This window comes from Panthera tigris, chromosome D3 (genome assembly GCF_018350195.1).
Source record: "Panthera tigris isolate Pti1 chromosome D3, P.tigris_Pti1_mat1.1, whole genome shotgun sequence".
NCBI lineage: Eukaryota > Metazoa > Chordata > Mammalia > Carnivora > Felidae > Panthera > Panthera tigris.
In genome coordinates, this window is record NC_056671.1 from 88,133,422 (window position 1) to 88,161,389 (window position 27,968).

The following is a 27,968-nucleotide window of genomic DNA, read 5'->3' on the forward strand; positions in this document are numbered from 1 at the left end:
TCCTGAATCATTTCATCTGCATTTCTTGCATTTCTTTTCGTCCCCCTGGAACTAATTTTTCCAATATCACAGCAATTCCTAAGGTTGGAATGAGTGGCTGAAACCGGTGGTTTTTAACGAGCATTTCACTTGAGAACACAAGGGATCAGTCAACACTAGTTTTGAACCCAGGTTAAGAAAATTAGACTACGGCTTCTTAAATTCCTCGGCCTCTGAGAAAGAATTAGTTCTCGAAAGTTTAGCCTCCATCTTGGGGACCGGAAAGAATTATAGATGCGGGAGCTCCAGACAGAGCTGGACTGTCAGGGTCCACTTGGACCCAAATCTGTCATCTAAGGGTTGCAAGAATCAAACACGTTTCCAGGGGCACCTGGGTGGCTCAGTTGGTTAAGTGTCCAACTTTGGCTCAGGTCATGACCTCACAGTTTGTGAGTTCGAGCCCTGCGTCGGGCTCTGTGCTGACAGCTCAGAGCCTGAAGCCTGTTTCAGATTCTGGGTCTCCCTCTCTCTCTGACCCTCCCCACTCATGCTCTGTCTCTCTCTCTCTCTCTCAAAAATAAATAAAACATTAAAAACATTTAAAAAAATCCATGTTTCCGGCCTAGGTCAAACACAACTCGATGTGTCTATTGAAATGTAAGTCTTAGAACATTTAATAGTGCTATACTGACATCTCTTTCCATTGGCATTTAAAAATTTTTTGTGTAACTGTACAGCTGGTGCTATGTTACCAAACCTTAAATGCTTCGCTTCCCCTGAAACTGCAGTCAAAGACTCAGCGGGGTATTGAGACACTTGAGAAATCTGCATTCCCTTTGCTCATTTTTCTGTCATTCAAATATAAGAGCACTAAAGCTACTTCATTAAGAGGTGTGAAAATAATGCAAGATTTCCCCAAAGCAATGGTCTAAAGCAATACAAATCAATATCATAATTCTTAAGTTGAAAGCAGAGAATTAGGTCTCTCTTGTTTAGTCAGAGAGCGTAACTGATGGGGGACTCTATCAATTTTATTCCTCTAGACTTTTCATTTTATCCATCACCGGACTTCTCCTGATTACCGGAGCTGAAAACTTCTAAAACAAAATGAACTTGACTCCTTCACACTTTGGCTTTCACCAAAAAAAAAATACCAAGAGCTCTCAAATAGTCTTTGTAAAATGTCTCACTACTAGTCTGCCTTTCCAGTCTACCATGGTCTTCTCACTCCTGGCCTTCTTCACCTTAGGGTACCAGAATCCTAGCCAGTCTCTTTGCCTTAGCCCCCTTCTGTCCAGTGCTTTGTGTATAATATTTGAGCTAAAGTGACACACAAGAAAGAAAGAAATCCTCTCATCTACGGTCATGTGATTTTTGCCAATGGTGCCAAGACACAATGTTGGAAGGGCCGCGTTTTCAGCAACTGGTCCTGGGAAAACTCAATATCCATGTGCAAAATAGTCGATATGGACCTTTATCTAGCATGTACAAAAATTAAGTCAAATACATCAAAGACCTACATGTAAGACCTAAACCTATAAAACTCTAAGAAGGAAACATTGGTTAAAATCTTGATGACACTGACTTTGGCAAAGATTTCTTGGATATGATACCAAAGGCACAGGAAACAAGAGAAAAAAAAATAAACAAATTGGACTTCATGAAACTCGAAAAAATTTGTGCATCAAAAGAATATCAACAGAGTAAAAAGTCAACCCACTGAATGAGGCAAATATTTGCAAAGCAGGTATCTGATAAGGGACTAATGTCCAGAATGGGTACAGAAGTCCTAAAATGCGACAACACCACCAACAAAAAAACAACCCACGATTCAAAAATGGACAAATTACTTGAAAAGACCTTTCTCCAAAGAAGATATACAAATAGCTAATAAACACATGAGAAGATGCTCAATATCACACATTCATCATTAGGGAAAAGCAAACGAAACTACAATGAGATATCACCTCATACCCATTAGAATGGCTACTATCAATAAAATAGAAATGACAAGTGTTGGTGAGGTTGTGAAGTAACCAAATCTCTTGTGCACTGTTGGTGAGAAGGTAAAGTGGTACAGTGCCTATGGAAAACACTATGGCAGTTCCTAAAAAAATTAAAAATATAATCACCATATGACCCCAAATACCACTTTTGGGTGGGAGCAAAAAACAAGGCAGAGTGGGAGATGCTAATCATACCAGATTTATAAAAAGAGAAGAAAATGGAGGGCATACAATATTTAAAGAGACAATTTATTCAGAGTTTTAAAAGCTGTTGAGAGACAGAACATATTTAAAACAGCCCAAGAAAAAGAAAAGCAATTTCTTCAAAGGAACTAACACTTGTATTCAACAGAATCCAGAAGACACTGGAATGATGTATGCAGCATGCTAGAAGGTGAGTGCCAACTCGAGTCACACCTGCAAGAAGATATTATCAACACATATTCAAATCCTAACATCCAGAGTATCTACAGACTGACAGTATGTGAGAGACAACATAATATAAAATGGGCAAAAGTTCTGAACAGGTATTTCACACAAGAAAAAATCCAGGTGTCCAGGAAACATAATATAAGCTACTTAATCTTATTAATAATCAACAATTGGACAGTAATTAACACAACTATGTCATCCCATTACACAGTTACTAATCAGAAACACAGATTAAGATTGACATCAAGTTTTGGTGAGGGTGTGGGATGAGAGCTCTCGTCCACTGCTGATGGTAATGGACATTGTTACTCCTCCACTGAAAAAGAATTCCATTTTCTGCTTTGGAACTGGGTAGTCAGTTGGAGGTCAGAAAGCCCTTGAGAAAATTACCAGTGGTGGCTGGAAGAACACTTAGAAAAATCTTACTGGACTTTTACAGACACCTGTGTTATTTCATGGTGGAACATGTGGTGACACTGTTGCCTGGGTAACACGGAAAATGGCAATGCAGTCCATGAACTTGGGGGTTTCACTGAGGCGATTTCTAGAAAAAAAGCTGAGCGTCAAATGCTTTCTCTTAGGTGCATATGATAAGGTACAGATACAGATCAATGTGACAGGAACTTTTCATCAGAATCAAGGGGAGACTTTGCCAACTCAGGACTCCATTATCATTTGTCTATTTCTTACTCCTCCAACTTGAAAATTATTCTAAAAGTAAAATCAAAGTTGGGGGCAATCAATCCAGAGTGCCGACAGTGGACCCTCTCCTTTGCGGGAGAGCAGAACAGTTCTGTGACTGTTGGTTAACTGCAGAGAGAAGGGGCACCTCAGGTGACTCCTCAGCTCGGCAGCTGTCTCAGAGGATCTTAAGCACATTTCCCCAAAGCAAGCTGGAGTGGATCATGTTGTGTGACACAGTAAACCTCAAAGTCCTGCTGACTCTTATACCAGCTTTGATTCAAAGGGGCAGAGAAACTTCAAAATGGAAAGAGGCCTCCAGGGTGCTAACCTCCTCTAGTCAGGAAGGACGCCGACAAGCCTACTCCCTGAGAACATGGACTGCTTTGAGGGGGAAGGAAGCCTCCAAAATCAGAGCTCCGAGCCCAGAGTCCAGAGCCACTGCAGGCACCCAAGGGGAAAGAGCCCCAAACAAGGAAAATTTCCTGCTGCCAATCGTAGGAAATGGTAACTCGTGGCAGGCTGGATTTTAGAATTACTATGAATGACAGTACTGGGAGCCTCCCGATATTCCTCTTTCTAATGGGAGGTTTCTAATTATGGTTTTCCATACGGGTCTCACTGTTGCACGTTGGGTGGGAGGGTGGGATGGACAGGAGCGCAGATAATGTGAGTTTTTAGTTTACAGGTCTGGCCACCCAGGGAGCTGCATTTGAACAGCTGTGCCAGCGGGGTGCTGACACGCCGTGTCATCTGCGCTTGGACCCAATATATAGATGACGGGATACTAGGCTTCAAGTTGGGTCATAAGAGGTGACACTTTGAGGCTCCCGAATGGGGTGAGCACCTTTAGCTTGTGGCAAGTACGTGGACAGTTACAGCCAGGGGTCACACTGAGGTAGCCAATCTTCAAAGATGCTCTCCAGCAGAATTCTTCTTCTCCAGTTATAGAGATGACAGTTGCCCATCAAGAGGTGGACGTTATGTGCCCTCCCTTTGAACCTGAGGTGGCCCCTGCACTCAGAAATGTGTGCCATCCTGGACTTCTGAAGCTAGATGTTAACAGACCGGCAGTGTCTACTTCCTTCCTCGGAGCACTCACTCTTGGGTTGTTCCCTCTTACAGAGCCCAGCACACATACTGAGAGCAAAGTCAACAGACTACGTGGAAAAGCCACATGGAAGAGAACCAGGTCTCCCCAGGCAACAGCCCCAGCTGAATTCCCAGCTTACGGCCAACACCAACTGCTTGGCGTGGGACTGAGGACACTGAACCAACTCAGTGCTCAGGCCATCATCACATGAAACGGAGGAACCAATTAGCCAACAAAAATGTGAGAGATGTACATTGTTATTGTTTTAATGCACTAAACTACAGACCTTTGTGTTTGTGTTTGTTCTTGTTTTTATTCCAAAGGGTTGATACAAATACCAAAGATTAGTGATCTATGAAACCTACATACAGAGATTCAAACACCACGCAGTAAGTAGCCTCTAAGAATGCCCCGCATGTACCCCCCACCCTTGACAGCATTCATGTCCTTGGTGTAACTGCCTCCCCTGCAGTGTGAGCTACACCCGTAGCTCACTTCTAACAAATAGTGACTCACTTCCGGCAATAACAATGGAACGTTACTTCCAAAATTGGCTAGAGAGACAGTGGCTTCCATCTTGTTCTCTCCTTTTCCACCCTTTCCCATCTCTGTCTCTCTCTCTTTCTGTGTCTCTGTCTCTGTCTCTCTCTCTCTCTCTCTCTCTCTGTCTCTTGTTTGCTCTAATGGAAGTCAGTTCTCATATTGTGAACTATAGGGAAACCCCAGAGCAAGGAAATACTATCTCGGACCAACGGCCAGTGAGGACTCGGCGGTGTCAATAGCCACGTGAGTAGCCATGCGATGCATCCTCCCTGAGAATTGCCATGTGAGCTGATAAAGATGTTACCCACTGAGCTATCGATCTTTCTGGCATGCGTCTTAAATAACATTAGCCTTTGATTGGCCCCGCAGTAAGAAAATCCAACCTTTGTACTTCTTAATTTTTAGTAGTTATTGTTAATCAGAAATATCACACAGTGATCAAAAACAAAACTAAAAGGGTATCAATATATCTAGCAGTAATTGTTTGGAAATTAGCAGGAAAAACACATACGATGGACTTGGTCCCGCCATCTATTCACTTTTAGAAGACTCCTGAAATCAATAACATTTTCAAGCAGAAATATAAATTCCCTCAGGCACTTGTCTCTCGCAACTTGAGGATATTAAGGAAAATATTGACAAGAGCATATATGCTGGATTCTGCCTCTGGCAAAAGGCTCCTCCATATTTAAGAAACAGTATTAAATCACAGGGAGTAATTTAGGACATTCCGCTATGGACAGCTCAAATCCTTGTGTGGCAAAAGCATGCTGGAAAGAGTGTAGCCGCTTCTCGTGAACTTCTTCCTCAAAATAAAAATAGACGGTTTGATCTTCAGAGCAAAGTACTCCTTTTTAACATTTTAAGCCTATTTTGTAGTAATCAAGACCTTATTCAGCTAGTATTTTCAGATTTTAAAAATTAAACACGAGGCATTTTTTTTTTTAATCATGGAATACCCCTGGCTAATTGAGATGTTATAACTGACTTGATAAAAATATTTATATTACAATTTGGGGGAAAAAACGTATACCTTATTACCACAACTTTACAAAAAACATTTTATTGTTTATCTACCAAACAAAGAAAACAGGTAATACATTCTTTTGAAATGCCCATGATAGCTATTGCAATTATGTGTATAATTTTCCAATATTAATAGCACAGAAAAGTAAAAATTAGCTAAAAATATAAAAATGGAAGTGTGGTTATATATATACATGCCTATATATATGTGTGTATATATATGTGTGTGTGTGTGTGTGTGTGTGTGTGTGTGTGTGTGTATATATATATATATATATATATATATATATACATTCTATTCCTAAAACACACACATGCCTCTGTAATGAATTCCATTTTTCCACTAGCTTAGATGAAAATGTTTTTGCATAAACTCCACTGCGTTGTCCTTTCTTCCATTTATTTTCCATCTGCCATCCACTTACGAAGTCACAGTCCATCTAAATCACTCCTCCTCTTTCTCCCTGCTCCTTCTCATCTTCCTGTCTCCTTACTTTCTCCCCTTTTCTTTGTCTCTCAATGTTCTTCCCCACTTGTGTTGAGAACTATCCTGGAGAGTGTTAACATAGGGCCTCAGGAATCATGTGGCAATCACATCCAGCCAACAGAGATAAGAGAGGTCCTGCTACATAAAACTGTGCCACGTTCCAATCCAGTGACATATATGCACTTATCACAAACACTAGTTAATTCTTATATTGGATGTGGCTGCTTTACAGAAATGGACAAGCTTCTGAAGGGCTGTTATGTTTGCTGAAATTTTGAGGATTGATTAATATTTTAAAATTAAATGATGCTATGATTTCAAAAACATTGGACATCAATACTGGGTTTATTTCAAAATGAGATATTTCCATAACATTCTTAAATTTTGTCCTGGCCATGAAGCGTTTAATTCGTCTTAGGCATGCGAACACTAAAATATATAAAGAAATCTGGATTTAAAGAGGCTCATTTAAACTGATAAGAACAGATACTACACTCGATCATAGCCAAAAGGCCGAGAAGAGATAAAGTTAGAGACGGAGAGAGCCAAACCATAAGAGACTCTTAAAAACCAAGAATAAACTGAGGGTGGATGGGGGGTGGGGGGAGGGAAAAGTGGGGGGATGGGCATGGAGGAGGGCACCTGTTGGGAGGAGCCCTGGGTGTTGTATGGAAACCAATTTGACAATAAACTTCGTATTAAAAATGAAATTAATTAAAAAAGAGGCTCATTTGAAATGTTTGAACACATTAAAAGGTGTAATATAATTGTACTTTCATTCCTTCATACGCATGTTAAAATTCCTTCCTTAAACACTGAAATTCTGATCATGAAAATTTTCACACAATGAGACATGCAGCAAACATAAAATAATCTTAGGCAAAGGCAACGATGTTACGTGTAGATCGATTTCTAAATAAAATATGCGGAAAGTGAAAATGTATACTCTCTTCTTTAAAGACATAAAATTAATTTTGAATTCTATTTGATGTGACAAAGACTGTATTTAGGACATGAAATTTAAATACTATATCAGGACCTAATTTTTCTTAGCTCATTCGATTTAAATATTCTCAGTCTCTATTTCAAAATTTATTTTACTGGTGAGAGACACATGCAACTGAAGCTCAAACATGTAGATGGCGATACTCTGGGGCCAGAAAGACTAAAAGGTTTCTATTTTTGTTCTTGTACTAGAAGGAAAGACTACATTTTACATTAAAGCCACATAAGTGGAAAAATTCAAATTCATAAGCTACTCTAAAAAATTTTAAAGAGGCTTTCTGATGTATGGATAGTCCATTAATGATCATTTAATTTGTATGCAGACAATAAGAGAAGGATAAATGATCTTTTATATTTCAAAAAAGAATAACAATATATGTATGAGAATTAAACTTCATAAGCTCCTATTTCTTATGTTTCACCTTCAGCATTACAATGCGCCTCAATGTGGGGCAATTAAACAAGGAGATTAACATGCGGCAAACCACCAGGCAGACTGGAAAGCAAAATCAATTACAGAATACACAGACCCGCTTTCCCCTTTGCCACCTTTACTTCTCTAGGCAATAGAACTCGGTGCCTCTTTCCACCCTGGCCCATTCATTCTCCTCCTGGTAGTGCCCTTTGTTCACCAGACATCTGACCTCTTTGCCACAGCTTTGAAAACATGTAAGATGGTGTTAACTTGACTGGGCCACAGGGTGCCCAGACGTTTGGCCACACATTATTCTGAGTATCTCTTTGAGGTTATTTCTGGATGAAATTAATCTCTGAATCTGTAAGCAGAGTAAAAAGACTGCCCTCGCTAATGTGGGCGAGCCTTACCCACTGATTAAGTGAATTCCAGAATAGAACAAAAGGGAAACCAGAGGGGAGAGCTCCCGCCACACTGCTGGGCTTAGGCAACAGTTTTCTGCCTTTGGACTCGAACTGAAAACCTGGCTCTTCTTGAGTCACGAGCCTGCCTGCTCTGGACTGTAACTGTGCCAGTGGCTGTCCTGGTTCCCAGATCGGTGGATACAGACTGGAGCTAAACCATCAGCTCTCTTAGGCATCTAGCTTGTGGGCTGTAGATCTTTGGATTTCTCAGACTCCATGATCATGTAACCCAACTCCTTATAAATCCATACACGTATCAGTATTATATACCCTGTATATGTGTGTGTGTACTGATGGCACAGAGCCCTTCATGATCTGCCCTACATCCCTCTCCTGCCCACCTCCTGCCTAGGAAACAGCCTTAGGTCCCCCTGTGCTTCCTGATCCTGAAACAGCTGCCCCTGGCTGATGCGCACTACATCCGATCATTTCCCCAGCTCCTTACTTGTTGTCTCCCGGAGATGAGCTTACTTTGCCCTTTATGTCCTCCTTTTAGATAAATCAATAAACGTGTGGGAATATCTCAGAAGAATCATATAATATTTAGCAAGGTCTTACTATATGCCAGGTCCTGGGTAGGAACTTTAACATTGATGATCTCATTAATCCTCAGAGGGATACCTCTCTCGGAGGGCAGTTATCATCTTAATTTTTAAAGTTGAAGAAAGTGAGACCTCAGGTTACCGAGAGGATTGGCGACGATCATGCTGCAAACAGGTGGCAAAGCAGGAACCTGAGTCTGTAGGCAGAGCCCATGGTCTTACCTGCTCCACAGTTAAAGTGGAGCATACTAAGATTTAGTATGAAGGAATTAGAATGGGAGACGTGTGAGGCAGTCACAGGGCAGTTAACTCACTGCCCACCTCAGTTGCCTCCTGGACTTTGCCCTGCTGGCAGCCTGTGAGTCTTCTAAATTGTCCCCGTGGAGGTAGAGGAAGAGAGGGGAGGAGTGGAGGAGCTGATATTCACTTGCGGGGATCCGATCGAGAAGGAGTGAGCCCCCGAGGGGAGAGGAGCAAGGGTCTTTACCCACCGCTGGATTCTCACAGCTGCTGGGGAATTTGTATGTGACCCACAGACACAGAGAGGATGGCAGGAGTTCTCTGAGAGCTCGGCTAGGACTCCAGTCTCAGAGGCCGGGGGTCTGGGGGGGGGGGGGGTTGGGCACCAGGGGACTGTGGCGCACGAGTGAGTCAGTGGACTGGAAGAGGGGGCCTGACTCCCCTAGGCTCACGATGCCAGGACGCTGCAGGCTGTCCAGGGTGCTATGGAGGCGAGCCAACCAGGGGACAACCGAGAACACTGTTCAGACTGCAATGGTGACAGCTGCATGCCACAGCACAGAAAATGACAGCAGGACCGCTGCCGCCCTCATGTCCCCTTTGCAGGACGTGGGGAAATGGAGCAGAGAGCAGAAGCCATCTGCAGAAAGTACATCAAAAAGAATTGGGCTGAATCTTGAATATGACTTGAAAAAAAGAGAGAAAGAAAGAAACCTCACTGGAAGGTTGACAACCGTCAAGCACAACTGTGACCTCAGAGTCCAGAGCATAATTTTAGTTATGAAATAGAGTGACATTTTTCTACCCCTGAGTTTTATGCATCTTGTAACTGCAACGTAGAGAATAATTGTGCTACTGTTATCAAAACAACACGGACTGCCAGAGGAATAAAAGTTGAAGACTTGTGAAGACTTCCATGGTTCCGTCAGCTGTTTTATAAATTATCAAATTTGCTTACACTGTCAGGTTTCTGGAAGCAAAATCAGCAGTAGCAACAATTTTCCAACCTCCCTCCCTCCAAAAAAAAAAAAGGATATTCCAAAGAGCTTCTAGTCCATCAATAAGTTTTACTGGAACATTCTATGCCCACTCATTCATGCCCTATCTGGGGCTGCTTGACTGCCACAAGGGCAGAGCTGAATAAATGCCACAGAAATGGTGTGACCCCAAAATATTTACTCTCTTGCCCTTCACCAAAGAGGAGCTTAGCAATGGAAGAACTCTTATCGAAAAAAAGAACCAGTAGACGGATGTATGGAGGAGTAACTTTGACTATATTTTTCAAAGATCACTCTGGCTGCTATGTGGAAAAAACTCTTTTGGGAGCAAGGGCTTGACTTTATTATACAATTTTATGTCTGTATTACAGCATTTTGTTCTACAGTAATAATGTTTGTTCATCCTGAACTTCTAATGGATTCGATATGAACTTTGAAAGTGGGTAGAGTTTTCCAGTTTGTTTTCATCTCTGTAAATATAGTTCTCAGAATTCCGAACATTTAGCGGGTACCCATGCAATAATTGTTAAAGAATTAATGAACTCAAATCATGGGCAGGGACGTAGCTGAAGGTAACTCTATTTTTAATTATATTTCCATGGCGTTCTACTATTAATGTGTTGCTTTTCTCACGAGGTTTTTGTGAGCCTCAATATTAAAATTATGATCTCAAATTGAATTTATAATTACCTGGCTCAGTATACTTGGTACAGATGAATTATATATCCCTTTTGAACAATAGCAAATGTTCTGAGAAATACTCATTAACTACGGAGGACGTCATAAGATGAGAATAGCTCTGAAGTATCTATTTCGTTTCTTGGACTAGAAAGCAACTTAAGTGACCATAAAAGAGATTTGGGATTAAAAACAAAATTACATCTTAATTTTAGAATAATAGAACAAGAAAAGCTGTCAAATGTTCTTGTGGAAGTTCTAACCAGTAAGAAATCTCCAGCCATGGACTCATAAGCCGATGGTAACATCCATGGAAAGAGATCAGAAGTAGATAGTTTTCTTTTAGTTAATGTCTATCTTTTTATATTCCTTGATTTTCAGCCCTCCTGCAGGTAGGCAGGTATATTTTAAGGTAAGGTGTGTTTTTGTAAGTATTATGGTCCTGACATTTTTCCTTAGTGGAATCCACTTCTCCCCGTTTTGTTTTCTTAATTGGAGAGTTTATTCTATTTACATTTATATTGATTAGTGAAGCATCTGGGTTTATTTTTACAACCATTATTTTGTGTTCACCTAACCCTAGTTTTTTGTCTCATTTCCTTTTTCTTATTTTCCTGTTTTCTTTTGATTTATAAGATTTGTTTCCCGTTTTATTCTTTGATGGTTTGGAAACGATAGACTGTTATCTCTGTAACGTTAGTAGTTACTATTTTGTTCTCAAATTTGTGAGTTATCTATTTCATGGAAACTTTCCCATATTTGTAAAGGCTCAGTAGTAGGTTGGTAGAATTTTATATTTAGTCCTTTCATATTCTCTTGATCTTTAATATATTCATAATAAAATAATTACAGCAAAATCTTGGTTTGCAAGCATAATTCGTTCCGGAAACATGCTGGTAATTCAAACCACTTGTATAACAAAGCGAATTTCAAGAACCACTGGGTCAGTTGTGATCATGTGATGTTCAGCATCGCGTCCTACTCGTAGTGCAAGACATTGCTCTTCGATATCATGTTAAAATATATCAGAAACCTTTGCTCATCTTGAGGAACATACAGAACAAGTCACTCGCAATCCAAGGTTTTACCATATTTGAAAATAACTCTGAGGGCTTCTGTGTCTTGTAATACTAGCGATTGGGAGTTCCGAGAAGCACCACACACACACGTATGCACACACATGCACCATGGACATGTCCACACACACATGTGCACGCACTCATGCAGACACACTTCCCTAACAGAAGTCCTGCCAGTCACACTTACTGAGGCCTCACCGGTCTCGGTAGGCACAAACGGTCTCAGCCCCAAACAATCCTAAAACCAACAGCTGAGCCCCTCTTATGCTTGGATCCTCGGCTGGACTAGCCGTCAGTAGCTGGGAGAAAAAACACCTGGAATCCAGAACAGGCAGACAGATCCAGAGGAGGAGGGAATTCGGGGAACAGGAGTGTAGGAAAATGGTCTGAATGTCAGGGCATCCTGAAATAGGTGGTCTCTGATACGTGGTTCTTCCAGCAACACTTGTGAACTTTGGAAAAGAACACAAGGAAGCCAGGCCTGGGCACCTTTTCTGTACCGACACTTCTGGGGGTATCCTGAAATGGGACTGGTCCAATGTTCTCTTCTGCTACGGGGAGAAACAAAGCAGAAGGATACCGGGTCATCCTTGGAGGAAAGTTTCCCCCAAATTAGCACACATTAATGGGAATAGATCTAAAGAACAAGAGCTTACAATAAAAGGGGGGGATCATTAGAGTTTGGAGTCATCAAAAACAGAATATACTTTTTATGGATATGTGTGCAACATTTTCAGGAGTGGAATCTTCAAAACTAAGCGGACAATAAGAAATTATAAAAAAAATACAACAACAAAGAGATCAAAAATGGAATTTCCATATACAACGTTGTTAAAGAACAGAATTGACATCTGGCAATATTTAAAGAAAGAATAGCTACAAATTCCTGAGAGCTGGTGGAAATATGCAGCCATTGATCTCAGAGGTAGAATATCTTCCATGGGAAAAAAAAAAAAAAGAAACACAAAGAAATCCATGCCTACAGACATGGCAATGAAATCACAAAGCAGAAGATGAAGAGGAAACCTTGAAGAGGCAGAAAGAAAGGCCACGTCAATTAAGGGAAGTGACAGAATGATAGCAGACATTCCAATGGCAAAAACACAAGTCAACAGGCAGTCAAATAATATCTACCAAGAGCTGGGGAAAAATACCTGTCAACCTAGAATTGTCAGTGAGCAAAAGGATCCTTCAAGGATGAAGAGGGAAATGAAGATATTTAGAGAGTAAGTAAACACTGAGGGATTTGATCTCTAAGAGGTTGGTCTTAAAGGAAATCTTGAGGTAGTTCCAAAAGCAAAAAAAAAAAAAAGAAAGAAAAAGATCCAATAACAGTCTCAAATGCAGGAACGATCAGTAAACAAAATGGTAACAAGGAACACTCCACATTTTCTGATCAGAATACAATTTAAATGAAAAGTTAATAGCAAAAAATTAATTTCCCTTAGAAGTTGAATACTGCCATTCGTGCAAAAAAGAAAAGGGGGAGGTCAAGAGATTTTAAAAGACTTACTGAATGGTAGTGAAAGGCACCAGGTATGATGACCGAAATAAGAGGAGAGACACAGCACACACCATGTTCATTAAACACAACACTAAACATACAAATGATGCTAGCTCTCCTGGAGTCAATCTACAGACCAACAAAAACCCCAACAGCGATTTTCTTTAATGAAATGTGACCAGCTCATGCTCTCTCTCGCTCTCTTTTTTGGTGGAAGAATATAGCGTCCAAGATAACCAAGACACTCGAACAAGTTACGAAGTCCTACTACGAGGTCTGTTGTTATTATCATCACTGCTAGATTTTCAGTTCTAGCCCATTCCCAACATACCTGCCGTATTCAAGTCGGTGAAGCCGAGATGCGGATTTGAACATCCAGCTTCTACTGTAGGGGTTAACACGGACCGGACCTACATTTATTTTACTCTAGCAGATGTTTACTTTTCGAAATACAAGCAAATTATTTGCTCCTCTGCCGGAAAGTTGACTAAGAAACAAATGCAACGATAAAAACAGAATTGGAACAAACGGTTTGGCCGGTTTCTCTCAAACCCTGCCCGCACCAGGGCGCTTTAGTTGGGAACAAAAGAGAGCCGCTCGCTGTCCTGTTCTATCACATCCTTGCAGCTCTAAAGGCAATACGTCCATATGTAGGGATAAACGTTGCCGCGCTCCAGCTTGAGCCTAAAAGACATTACCCTAGGATTGGCCCAGGCAGGGCAAGATATTTCTGAATCTATTTGAAGCGTACCCACAGGGGGAGTAAATAAATCTCACTGCAAGAAAAGAGAGACTTCAGGGTGCACATATCAAGAAGACGGGTGACTCGGAAGGTCATAGTGTATGTCTCTGAGATTGCCTCAATGCAGTCTCCAGATCTACACACGCAGCTGAAATCAAAGGAAGTACCAAAAAACCTAGTGTCTCATCATGCCATCATATGGGGAGTATAAGGCATCCAGGGACTTGGGAGAGCGCTGTGTTGGCGGAGGCGAGAGAGGGCGGAGGCGGTGTTGCTAGAATTGGCAAAAACGAGCTGTCGGCGTCCACACTCTCAGCAGCCTGGACGGTGTCCGAACGTCAGCAAGGGTGGCTGCAGCGAGGTGGGAACCAGAGACGTCGCTAGCACCACGTGTGTCTTCAGAAAACTACTGTTCTGTCACCTCTACCGGGCACTGGAAGGGACTGGGGCATCTAAATAAGGATCCCAAGCAAGAAGTGATAAATGTGATGAAAATAGCAAGGGTCCCGGGCTCTGAGCGTTGGCTTGCAACCCCTCCCTGAGTCGGTATAATAAGGAAGACTGAGAAAGTGTTTCAGGAGCACATTTTATTTTGGGGGTGGCAGGGGCCGGGGGGGCAGGTGGGTTTCACCAGGTAGAAGCCAGGCATAAGGAAACCTATCTTGAAGCTAATCCCTTGTGGAAACAAGATTTGCATAAAGAAAGGACAAAAAGTGCAACTTAAAAGCGTCCCCTTGACTCTGCACCACCTCTCAAACTCAACCACCTGCCCCCTCTCCCTTCTTGCCATCACACTATCGCTTTCACAGACAAGGTTCCGGGGGCGGGGGTGGTAGAGAGGTTCCTGCACTTCCAGGTTCCAGCCCTCAGTTTTGTCCATGGCTTAGTTCTCAGCAGTCCGAATTCTACCTCAACCACCGGGAGGACCCTGTATTTAGTAGGAATATCAATAACTTCTTGTCACCTTAAAATCGAATGGATAATCGCATTCCATTTTCTCCATCGCAAACTGACGTGACTTGAATACGTCTCTTTCCCTTGGTTTCCAGGACCCCCACTGTCCCACCTGAAGCTCCCTTTGCCCTGACACCCACTAGCCATCCTGTTGACTGTTGACTTTTGGTTCGTCTACCAGCGGCCTGCCTCATCCCTTGCTAGTATATCCATTCAAATGTTCTGTCTTTATCTTTCTTGGCATTTCTCTGATGAGCAGTGCTGTCCACACCCATGGTTTTTACTACCAACTCCATGCCAAGACCTGACGGGATGCCCCTGGCTGGATCGCTTTGTAATGTGAAACTCTGTTCAAACACAGGAGCAACAAACAACAACGAGTTAAAAACGATCTATTTCTTCAGAGACTTGCGGGCTGGTGTGTCAGAAAACAAAAGACACCGGATTACTCCACTTCGTATTTCAATGGCATCTCAAACTGAAGTAATTCACGGTCTTCTCCTTACATATATTCAGAAAACATATATTATAGGGGCACCTGGGTGGCTCAGGCAGTTAAGCATCTGACTGCTGGTTTCAGCTCAGGTCATGATCTCACGGCTTCGTGGGTTTGAGCCCCCCATCGGGCTCTACGCTGGCAACACAGGGCCTGCTTGGGATTCTCTCTCTCCGTCTCTCTCCTCTCTCTCTCTGTCCCTCCCCCAGTCACGCTGTCTCTGTATCTCTCAAAGTCAATAAATAAATAGACTTAAAAAAAAGAAAACACATGCTATAAATTTTAAGATCATCATAACACTAGAAGCTACATCTTTCCTGTTCACTTCCTGTGCTACCACTGGAACCGATATTCATTCACCTGGACACCTTTTACAGCGTCCCAATTCATAAACAACTGCAGCCTCTTCCAATGAACTATCTTGTGATCTGGCGGTGTTTCTGTTTCAACTACGCTCACATCCATATATAAAACATTTTGGTGGTTTCCACTGTCTCGTGACTAAATTCAAATACGTTAGCGTAGCAAACACGGACTTTCATCTTGGATAACTTTTCCAAACACATCACTCGTTATATTTTTGTGCACAGCCTTTATTTCAACCAAGCCAACTCACTTGCAATGTCTTTGGTAGAAAAGCAAAGATAACGTCTCTGTCTTTGGGCATTGCAGTCCTAGAGCCCGCAAGCCCGGTTCACACCTTCCTCACAGTGATTCTTCTAAATGCCTCAAGATCAGATACGGTGTTACGTCCTCCATGTTTCTCTACCGCTTGGCGTCATCAGAGTTCAGGGTGTCTTACTTTCTGAAGACCACATGTTACCTTTATTATGACATATCACATTGTAACCCCTCTCGCCAGGGAGGGTATGAGCAGGTTTTCGGTTTTATTTATTTGTCACCTCCGGTGCCAGGCACATGAACAAATAAATAACTGACAGATGAACCGGGTCATAGCTTTAAAATGTCTGCTAGCTCTCCAATGTGCTTATTCTTAACTTTGATGCAACGTAGAGTGTTCTGTAATTATTAGAAAATCAAATAAAAATGCGGTCCCTGAAATTCACTTAAAAATATTTCACGACGTCACAGAAATTCCAGGATGACGCAAAATATTTTTAGGAGAAACACTATTGTTTCCATAGTTGATAAATCTGAGGCCTGAAATTAGAGAGATCTGCATCACCCTCATAAAGATCAAGTTTCATTCAGGGGAATATAAACCCTTCAGATTTTATTTACTTATATTTATTCTTCAGGAACGGCCACTTCTAAATCATACTGCAGAAGAATTAAGAAATAGCCGCATAGTCTTCCTTAGGCTTTTATGAACCCATACGCTGCACTAAGCAGATCTCAGAACTCTGTCTCTGGAGCTCGTGGGTAACATCTGGCAGTTAACGTTTCTAAGTCCTGTTACGCAACATCTTCTGGCTTCCTAGTGTCATCCAAGGGAGTGATGTGTGACTAGACTAACCTAATATATTCTGCCTGCTGTTCTCACTTCCACAGGCTGTTAGTAATGCATAGGCTCATCTATGGTTTATTACAATTCAGTCTTCCATTTAAAACTTTACAGTTTTGGTGTTTATACGTATATTTTTACTGATGTAGTAGGGTAATAAAAGCTGTTTTTAATATTGCTATATTTTTGTTAGCAAGTGATACTATGCTGTTCGATTTTCTAATGTACGATTTATAAGGCTGGTATCTTGAAACTAAAGTAAAAGTAAAATAAGGTAAAGTAAAGTAAAGTAAAATAAAATAAAATAAAGTAAAATAAAATAAAATAAAGTATTAGAAATACTCTTGGATAGTTTGAACATTGTCTAATGTACATAATTATTATTAATTTAAAAAATTAAGTATTTATTCCACTTTATTTTCTTTGGTCATAAACCCAAAATCATTGTGTATATATTGATTCCAAAAGACCCATGGTGGGCACTGAATAAGATACAGCCTCAGAACAAAGGATGTTAAACCTACCTAGGAATATTTAACACATCTACATGCAATAAACACTATTACCAAAAGTGGGGATAGAGTCCATAAGGGGAATGCTACAAGAATTTAAAGCAAAGATAGGTCACCAAGGTAGGAAGATTTAGGAAGAAATACTTTATGAGAGAAGTAGAACATTTTCTCTCAACAGGGTAAAATGCAGGGAGAGCTGCCCTTGTGATGATTAATGGTGAAGAATCTGAGAAAAATACAGCCAAGGTGGTAAAAAGCTTCTCAGAGTAAACAAAAAGTTACTGTATTATCACACTTCCCTTCCTTCAGTTCTGTTTCTTTGGTGGCCATGACAACCACCAAGTTAATTTTGATATATAAAATCAAAACAGAGAAGAATAAGACAGGATAATCACTGATTGAATACGCAACAATTTGTAGGTTGCACTTAGCTTACGACTAAAAGATCCCACTAGAAAAATTTCTTCTTGCTCTGGGGACAGATCTAATCATGCTTCTTGCCCAAATATTCATTGAAGATTCAGGTGTTTACACCAAATCTGGAGAAGAATAACCATTGTAATAAATACTTATATTCCATACGATGTTCTGAAAACTTTGCATGCCCCTTACTTGTTAAATTGTCACCGTAACCTGATGAGCTTAATATGGTTCCCATTTTATAGGTGAGGGATCTGAAGGTCTCCAAAGGTCACCTGGGTACCAACTTGTGGAGCCGAATTTTAACCAGACTCTCTGAGGTGAGACACTTCCTTCTGAACCACGGCTTATATCCTGATGTAGCAAAATCTTTAGAACACCAGTTAAAAGGATCGAAGTATGGGTGACTTTGTGCCAGATCTTTAGTATTTATTATTATCAATGTTCACATAAACACAGGCTATGCTAGGCAATAAAACATGGAAAAAATATGTGGGCCCGAGCCCCAAATTCTATTTTAAGTTATATGATATTTTTAAGTTAATCAACTCTTCTGAACATAATTTCTTTATGAGTGATACGGAAGTACTGAAGAAAACTTAGTTGTCAATTTCATTGACATTGTTGTTCAGATCATGACGAAGTTGAAGACAGAGAAAAATCTGTGTTTTCTAACTCACTGATGTATTTATGTGCTTATTTTTGGCCCTGAAATCATCTCCAACTTTCTCATTGACTAGAGAAATGAAATATCATCTTGAGTTTTTACTGGTATATTGTTTGAGTGAAAACATGATCAATATATGGCAATGCTCAGGTACTGCTGGTAAAAACTAAGGAAAAAGAATGAAGGCATAATTTTCAAGCTGAAGAACTCACAATAAGCTGGGCGGGCAGTGTGGGGAGGTCACTACTCTACCATTATAACAGAAAGATCACAAATGCCAGAGTAGGGATAAGCATTAACTTTATAAACTTTTTATAAAGTACCTCACAGAGGAGGGTGGTCTTCACGTGGACTTTAAGCTAGGAGTTGGAATTTGCTAAATGGAACTTTCGAGATAGAGCAACAGTGTTGTCAGTGGCACAACTGGTGGTCCACTGGGTGTTCTGAGTGTGGGTCAAGATGCCCAAAGTCCAGCCCTGGGGCAGTCGGAGATCACAAAACACGCTCTATGTTCTGCTAAAGAGTTTCTATTTTATTCTGCAGGCAGAGAGCTGCCAATAAAGGACTTTAACTAGGCCAGCTTCAGGATCAGATGTGAATTTTAGGAAGCGCATTCTAGCAGATGTTTGGGTATTATGGGACGGGTGATCCTGAAGTAGGAACACAAGCTCAAGATCTGTTCTAATAAGCCAGGTAAAAAAAAAAATAGGAGCGCCTGCGATTAGTGTTGAGATGGGGTAAGATACAGATTCATTAAGTCGTCAGAAGGCATTTTTGCAGAGTGTGGGGGTAAAGGAGAGGGAAGAATGGTGGGTAATCACAGTTCGCTGCTCGATGGACCACGGTTGGCAGCGTCATGACCCCAAACATGAAACGCAGAAGAAAAACTTAGTTTTCTGAGAAGGACATATGGACACTGCTGAGTTTGAAGAGGAAATGGGGCAGGCAAGTGAAAACAGCAGTGCGTTGGGAAGTAAATGGGTGAGGAGGAGATAATACTTGAAGTACATTCTTCCATATGTTGACACTATAGCTAATGTTTGGAACACAAATGTGACTCACTTACTTCCTTATGAATCTCACAGTTTAGTGGGAGAAAAATTATGTAAATAGGTAATTACAATGCGATGTGAGAGAGCAAGAGAAAGATATAGGTGCTTGTGCGCGTACGTGTGTGTGTGTGTGCGTGCACACACACACACACACACACACACACAGACACACACACAGACTGGAATGTAATGTAAGGATTCCTCTCTGCCTTGAGACGGGAAGAGGGAAGCGGAAAAGAGGAAGCAATTACCCAGGAGGCAGTATTTAGAAATGATTCCTCAATGTTCTCACCACAGAAAAGAAATGATAACCATGTGAGGTGATGGAGGCATCAGATAAGACCAGGGGGGTAATCGGTGATCAAGGTAGAAGTGTATCAAGCAATGCAACGTGTACCTTAAACTTACACGACGTATATGTCAATATAAACCAACAAAAGTTTACCGAGTAGACCTGAGAGCCAGAATAATCTTTTTAAATTACAGATCAAATTATGCCACTCCCATATTGCTAAACTTTCAACACTTACTCATTTTCTCAGGACTTAAACTAAAATGGTTATCACGTTGTTCAAAGGTAGGCGTAGACTTGTTCCGACTCCCTCACCTGCCACGACTTCATTTCAGTGAGAGATGAGGACTTAGTGAGTAGGAAAGAGAAAATCAAACGCGTTTCATACAACGTGGACTTGAGTTTCTGGGTGAACCGTAGTGCTGTTGAGCAATCACAGACAGAACTTGGCTCGGGGAAGGTTCAGCGTGTGGTGTTCACCGGGGGTGTGGAACCAATGAGCTCAAGTTTGGACATCAAGCACAACGTCTAGCATACATTTAAAGGATGCCTAGTAAGTAGTTCTGAACGCAGAATTGGATCTCCAGGGAAAGCGCAGTAAGACAAATGAAAGCATACCAAGTCACCTGGATTAAGAATAAACAAGCATTGCGTTACCCAGTAAAGGAACAATGGAGTCAGAGTATTGTTCTTCCTTACTGTGAAGATATCTGGAAGTCTCATTCGTCATTTTAGGTTACATAGTGAGCACTGCATAGGAGTTAGGGTCTGACCACACGGGTCTTTAATTTTTCTGCTGTAATTTGCAAACTGACCGGTGCTGGGTACATTTTGCAACTTTTGTTAAGCTGCCATTTTCTTCTTTCTAATAGAGGAATACAAATACCTAACTGATTTGCTAGGTTTGTATCTATGAGGCTCAAAAAAAAAAAAGGAATAATCTTACTTTACTTTATTTCCAACTCTAGCCTTTGACTGATGGAGAATTTCCATTCCCTGTGAGTGAACGAGAGCTTGGGAGGCTCCTACAGCCTTTTAATTTCTAAGAAATTTCCTGTTACTCTCATTAAGACTCGATTTCTTGATATTTCAGCTGTTGAAAATCCAATAGTTGTGCACATCACCAAAACATCATCTCTCCCCCATCTCCGTCCCTAACACGTGTCTCTACGAAAACCCTGCAGAGGGAGAAGGGAGACAGGTCCTTCTTTCTTCCTAGTTCCTTCACCCCTCCCATCCTCTGCAACTGTCTGGCTGAGGGACAGGTTAAAGGAAAAGGAGAAGTTCATATGTTTAGCTGTTGAAATCTGGAGCCCTCTCTTGACTGTTGATGAATTTCTGTGAAAGGGAGGCATTTAATTTAAAGAACGGTTCTCACGCAGAGGTCACAGTTTCCTGAGCAGTTTGGACTCTTCTCCAACTTATCCTCTTTGATCGTTCCTTGAAACAATTCTTGCAACTCCACTAGATTTGGCCTCCCTCACATGCCACCTGGCTGGGCACGGACCACCTGGCCCGGGGAAGCATACGTTCTCCCTACGCCAAGAAGGGGGAGTGCAGGGGTGACCCTCTTCCCTCCGACATCTCTGCTTCCATCACAAGCTGCTCCAGCCAGACTCTAGCCTATGAGGTTCTTCAGGTAGAAAGCAGACAGCATTCCTTTTGCTTACATATGCTGCAAACTCCTGGGCACAGGGGTCCCGGAACTCTCCAGTCACCCTGGGCCAATTCATCCGCATGTGACAAGGTCCTAGCCTCACTTCCTGTGGGAACCCACAGTTTCTAAGACTGGTTTTCTTAGAGAATCCCCAACCAGGATAAAAATGCTCCTATTCTGAGACGTTATGGAGCTTCAGGTTTCTACTTAGCAAGGACTGTTGGCAAGTTGTGGGTGAAATACAAACCACAATCTTGGTCCCTGAGGTTCCGTGGGAAGAGATCCAACAGTGGTCTTTAGGATTTAAAAGTTTTTCCTGACCTATTTTTCTCAACTGTAAGGTTCTGACTGCAATTTGCGGGCAACCGGAAAAAATGATAGCCTGTTTTGTCTGCAATAATGCTGTAGTTCTTAGGGTTGTCGTGGAGGTTAAAGGCAACAATGCAGGAAGGACCTAAACGGATTCGCCTATTGTTACTATTATTTTTTTCTACTGTTCCGCCAAGTACTGACACAGGACCTTTAACAAATGGACATTTCTGTTACTATAATGTCAAAAGAGTGTAAATAAAATAATCGCCTTATTGCAGAGCTCTTGTATGGACGCCGTGTGTCACGGGGTTCTGCTGGGGATGGGAAGTGAAGGATATGAATCTGTTGTCTCCTTATTTGAATAAAAAGAAACCGTGTAGAATTTAGAGCCAGCAGTGGTGGCTGTCACTGTCAGCCCCTCCAGTTCGTGGGACCTTAGCGTGTACAAGGCACTTAACCGCTCGCCTGTGGACTGAAGGTTTGTGCCCCGCCCCCGTCCCAACCCCAGATTCCTCTACTGGAAACCTAATCCCCAAGACGATAGTATTAGGTGGTGGGCCCTCTTGAATGGGATTCAGTCGTGAGGGCAGAGCCCTCGACAATGGGGTCAGTTTCCCCTTTAAAGGGACCCCAGAAAACTGCCTTTCCCGTTCTCCATGTGAGGACACCATGAGGAGGTGTTGTCTGTGAACCAAGAGGTTGGTTCTCACCAGATACTCAATACGCCAGTGGCTTGACCTTGGCCTTCCAGGCTCCAGAAGCGTGAGCAATAAACTTCTGTTGTTTATAAGCTGCCCAGTCTGTGATATTTTGCTCTAGCAGCCTGAACGGACTAAGACATGTTCCAAAGTTCAACCTGCTCCTCTATAAAACAGAGGAACAGGGGACACGGTGCGAATTTGTTTTGCAAACTCAGGCGATCAATGCGGCGAAAACCATTTTTGATGGCATGGGACTGATTCTACAATTTTAGAATGTGAGAGCCCCAACAGGCTGGGATGACATCAAGTTCTATGCACTCCTTTTATAAATGAGCAAATAGAGACCAAAATGGATGAAGAACTTGCCCAAGGTCACACGGCGTGCTCTCAGTCCAGGGCCCATCGGACCTGGGTGTTACGTAAGCGCCTTCAAGGGGAGATAACCTTCCCTCATCTTACCAGAACACCTCCGATGCCTTTAAAATGCCTACTTCTTTCATTTCTTTTCACACACAAAAAAGTACACACTCTCCCTAAGGGATACAGAGAGTGTAAATAGAGAGATATTATCCACATTAAAGGAACAGAGAAGGGGGAAAGGTTAATTTTTTTTCTGAGGCTCCAATGTCCAAGCATATTCAAGAAAGGTTATTATTAAGCTATTTCTGCTTTGAATTCAGCCATAGCCTTTGCATTCGCCCTGACCGCATGTGTCTGTTTATGTCTCACTCCTGGAGGACAGTGACAGCCTCTGTATCTGTTTTTTCCTGTGCCTAACACAGAGGAGGTGCTAAAGGAACACCGGTTAATGAGTGCCGTCCATGAGCAATGGACCTTCCATGCCCTCAGAGCCAGAAGTTGTTTCTTTGCCTGCAAACTCTTCCCGCTTTGTCCTTCTGCCTATAAGGTGTAAGTTGCCATTTAAAATGCAGGTTGCCCTGTCTGGGTGAGTGCAATTCCTCATCCGTAGAGACTAGTTTATAGGGCCATTCTCCAGCCAGGACAGGAGCTCAGAATAAATATCTGCCTGAAAGAGACACCAGGTCGGATTCTAAGATGAATCCTCCACATGGACAAGGGGAGGGAAGCAGGGCAGATGGAGGTAGGAAAAGGCAAAACTAAAAGCTATGAGCGGACTGAATGCAATTCTCCTTCTCGATGCTCAGCTTTTGCCTTTTATTCTCACAGGAAGCAAGAATGTCTCTAAAGTAGGCATCTTCGGTCTAGTAACATTCCATTTCTATGTGTACAGTTATTACCCTAGATCTGGAAGCCATTGAACATAATATCAGAGAGCCAATTAAAGGCACACAACCCAACAAATGCATTTTTAGGTGCTGGTCCGGCATTTCATATTTCAAGGATCATTCTTCTAATGATACAAGCAACAGGGGAATAATTACCGAGGATGACTTAGAAAGATCTCAGAAAGTCTACTAGCGGCCTACAAAAATTTTCCACAAACGTGCATTATGTAACCCCAAAAAGGAATCTGAGTTTGCTCCAACAGCAAATTCAAAGGTGAAGGGGGAAAAAAAAAAAAACAAGGAGCTTCTTAGAAATTACACTCTGGGATTTCACCAGTAATACAGATATAAGACCGAGACTGATGTCAGTTTCAAGGAAGGTAAATTTGCTGGTGAGATCAGTGTTTGCTTTAGGGGTTTAAGGGCCGAATGGCGGACACAAGATGTGGTCACAGTGGGACAGTAATTAAAAGCTTGGTAGACACCAGGCAGAGCAGATGAATGGCGACTGTAGTACAGTTAACATGAGGTTATTAACTACCTTTCGCAGTGTGCCTGCTAACTGTTAGAGGCCAGGGCAAGGAAGGAACCGTTTTCCAAAGAAGGGTGCCCCTTCCTCACCCCTACCATCAGCCTACCTTTAGGGAACAACGGTTGTTGGTTCTTTAACGGTTGACAGCCTCCTGTGTTGGTGACAGTTCTTCTGGCTGTTGTTTTGATCATCAAAAGGATGGAGGGGAGGGACTTGGGAGGGAGAATCTGAATCAGACTTACAGAAAGATACAATCTGAGCTAAGGGAGAGGAAAAGAGTATTTGGAGGGGAAGTAGATACTTCAAGAAAACATTTAGGAAATCTGCTTTTTGCTATCCGAAATAATTACCCAACCCAGCTCCTTGAAAAACCTTTAGTAAATTTTGCACTGCGGATCAGTGACTTTGCCATGATGTTTGTGGCTTGGGTACGGAGCGACGGAATGGTTTCCAACAATCTAGGATCAGGCCCGACGCGAGAGAAGCTGCAAAGTATCCTATCAATTGGGTTACACATAGATTATCTTACTTAGTCCTTGCAAAACTGGATCAAACAGTCATTATAACAAGCGCTCGGCAGACAAGAAATCTCAAGCTCAGGGGGGCTAATGGTTTTGTTTTAATTAGTAGCTGGATGGTATCCTAACTGCAACGTAAACCCAAGCTCACCAACTGCCCAAGACTGTTGTCAGATTTCCCAGATCTGAAGTCTTAGCCTCAGCCCGGCTGGCACAAAAGCTGTGTTCTTCTAACTGTGTCACAGGGCGCTCCCACCTGCCACCACTAACAGGGGCTATACCACTTTTGACATTCAGGGTCAAGAAAGTGCAACAGACAGAAAACATATGGAGCTCTCTCTGAAGTTTAATAAAAAGGGAAAGCTGATTGAGGCTATTTTCCCACTTAATAAAATGAATAAAATATAGAGAGCAAAGGATTGGAAGGGGAAGGAAGATAGTTTGTACTTGTAATTTTTCTCTAAGTTTGAAATCGCTGCACAACTGTCTTGCAAAGTACAAAGAAATATAAAGCAGCACCTGCAGAGGCGAATAAATATGGCTGAAGTCCATTATTATTTCAGCATTCGAAATTGTCATTCCCTATATTTTTACTAGCTGACAACACATAGATGGAGTGAATTAGCCATTTTCTATGGCAAATATGCATTACAATGTACTTGAACAATATGAATATTATTTTTAGGGGCTTAAAATGAACTCATAACATAAATTATAAGCAGTGATATTATTATTCTTGATTACTAATATTTGTGACTAATAGGATGATGATGATGATGATGATGATGATTATGCCAATGATGTTAAAATGTTATAATTACAATTTTAAAAATACACGGCAAATATCTTGCTTAATTATGATACAGGAGGAAAATACTGCTGTTGTATGAAAGATGTTAGACTCTAATGAAAAGAGAAATTCTACGATCACCAAAAACATCTCAAAACTCCACAATAAAATTATAAAGGGTGAAAAAAAAATCAATGTTTTTGAGAAGTTAAGCCCTGAAGCAAATGCATAATTTGTTGACAGTAGGGACTAATACCTAAATATATACACTTCTTGTATTCAAGTCTCAGCTTTGCTAGGGAGATGACCTTGAGCACAATATTTGAACATTTTTAATCTTTTTTTTCAAAAATCCAAGAGAAGAATGGCAATGATATAATACCTGTAAAAATCAAATGGGATCATGCAAGCAAAGTGCTTTGAACAATGCCTGACATATAAGAGGAACTCAATAATTCATTATTTTTATTAAGATGGATATCTTATAATAAGATGGTAGAAAGCAAGAATCACCACCTAATTATACCATTATTTCATTGGAATTAATTTTGAATGACTGCATTTATCATATATTGTTATGCTGGATAATGTCATAGAGAAATCTGGGAGGAAAGTGTTTTACCTAGTAAAAAAAAAAAACACTTTTCATAAGAAAAAAGCTATTTTTTTCCTGTAAATATGTAGGATATATATATGAGAATATTTTGCAAAATAGTTCCCCATTTCAGCCCAACCATCTAAATTGTAGTCAATGCCATTTTACATTGTTATAGCTTGCAATCGTAATCGGTGTAAATCCCAACAGAGAAAATCAAGCAACAGATAAAGTAGCAAATATTGGCTGAATAAGAAGAAAATAACTCAATGAAAAGAGAAAAGTGACTCTTTTCTTTTCCCTTTTCTCAGCCACCATACCCCCCATTCTGTTAAGTTGGACCAAACGTATTTCTTCAAATTTTGCAGAACACCTGCAATCATCCTCATAATAGAGATAGTATATTTTCAAAAGGAAGTATGAACAAATGAGGTCGCTCCTAAAAGGAAGTATGGCAAAGTCATACCAGAAGAAAAACCAAATGTCATTACACCTGCTCATCTAATAGGCACCATGGCTCAGTTCTACCTCCGCACCTTTCAGACATATCCCAGATAAGTCTGCTTTGTGTAACCAGTCTCCTAGAAGTATTTCTCTCCATAATTCAGGAGGAAGTCCCTAGCGGTGGGAAAGCTCCAAGCATGGGACCAAAGAAGTACTCTTCCCTTCCTTCCTCCCAAAATAAAAACTATCCCTCAAGTCCAACTATACCCACAGACAAACTGGTTCCAGTTGATAACCTGCTGAAACTATCCATAAGAAAGAGGTCAGGACTGAATAGCATCTAACATTCCCAAATACTCAGTGTTGTGTTCTAATTTACCTCGAGGAGAGTATCGGCTCAAACTCATCTTAGGTTCCACTTTAATATGCGGACGTCATAATTAGATGGGGTTCTGCGCTTAGTTCCCTGATCAGCTGTCTTCCCCCTCCCTGGCTGCTCTTCCTTGGTCCGGCTCTAAATTGCCAACAGCGTGTGCATCGCGTCCTCAAGGACACCACGCTGGTATCTCTCTTTGGATACCTTGAAAAGCAAACGTACCGTTTCCTATAATTTTAGTCTCCAACATCAGTTATGATACAACCCATCACCGAATCACGGAGGATAGCGACCTCAGTCATGTCCTCGGCTCTCACTCATGCACACCCGATGTGTCTCTAAATCTTACTGACTTCAAATTTGCTCTTCCGTTGTAGCGTCCCACACACTACTCCCTCCTTGGCTCTCGCAATGTCCTGCTTGCAGTGCCTGCATTGTGTTATCTTCATTTTCTGGTCTTCTTTTCTCTCTCTACTCCATCCATCCACTGCGATTCGATTTAAAATAGTAGTACATTTCTCACTTCTCCTGAAGTTGTGTTTGTGTCCATGGACACAGCTTACGGAGCCTTCAGTGTCCGAATCAGATGATTCTGCTGATCTTATCTCAACTCTTCTCCTTTCCAGGTCACACGTCCACTTTCTGAAGGGTCTGGAATACCTGCTATACAGTTTACCAACTTTTCCGTACCTGGTGTCTTACCCCTACCTTCTTGGATTACTCACCTCCACGCATTCACTCATTCATTCGGTAACACATCTGGGTATTTTGTTCATAGAGATTTCAGTAAGTGTCAGTGAATGCTAGGCGCTGATAAGGCACTGGAAATTTAAAGGGGCACACCAAAGTGCTTCCTTTTAAGAAGTTGGATATTAACAGAGAGAAGGAATGTTGCTGTAATGAAGTCTACAGGGGCATGATGGAGCTATGGCTCATGTCACATCGAGTGGCTCCCCTACTTATCCATGGCATTCATCACATTGGGTATAAATATTATTTCTCAAGTACACCGCAAGCTCCATGA

General features: G+C 41.5%; 1 protein-coding gene and 1 pseudogene across 2 annotated transcripts in view; both read right to left on the reverse strand.

Moving 5' to 3' along the window:
- NETO1 (neuropilin and tolloid like 1) overlaps window positions 1-27,968 on the reverse strand; it is a 109,329-nt gene that overhangs the window by 54,086 nt on the left and 27,275 nt on the right. The gene's annotated exons all lie outside the window — the stretch shown is intronic.
- Window positions 6,646-6,772, reverse strand: LOC122232865 (annotated as a pseudogene).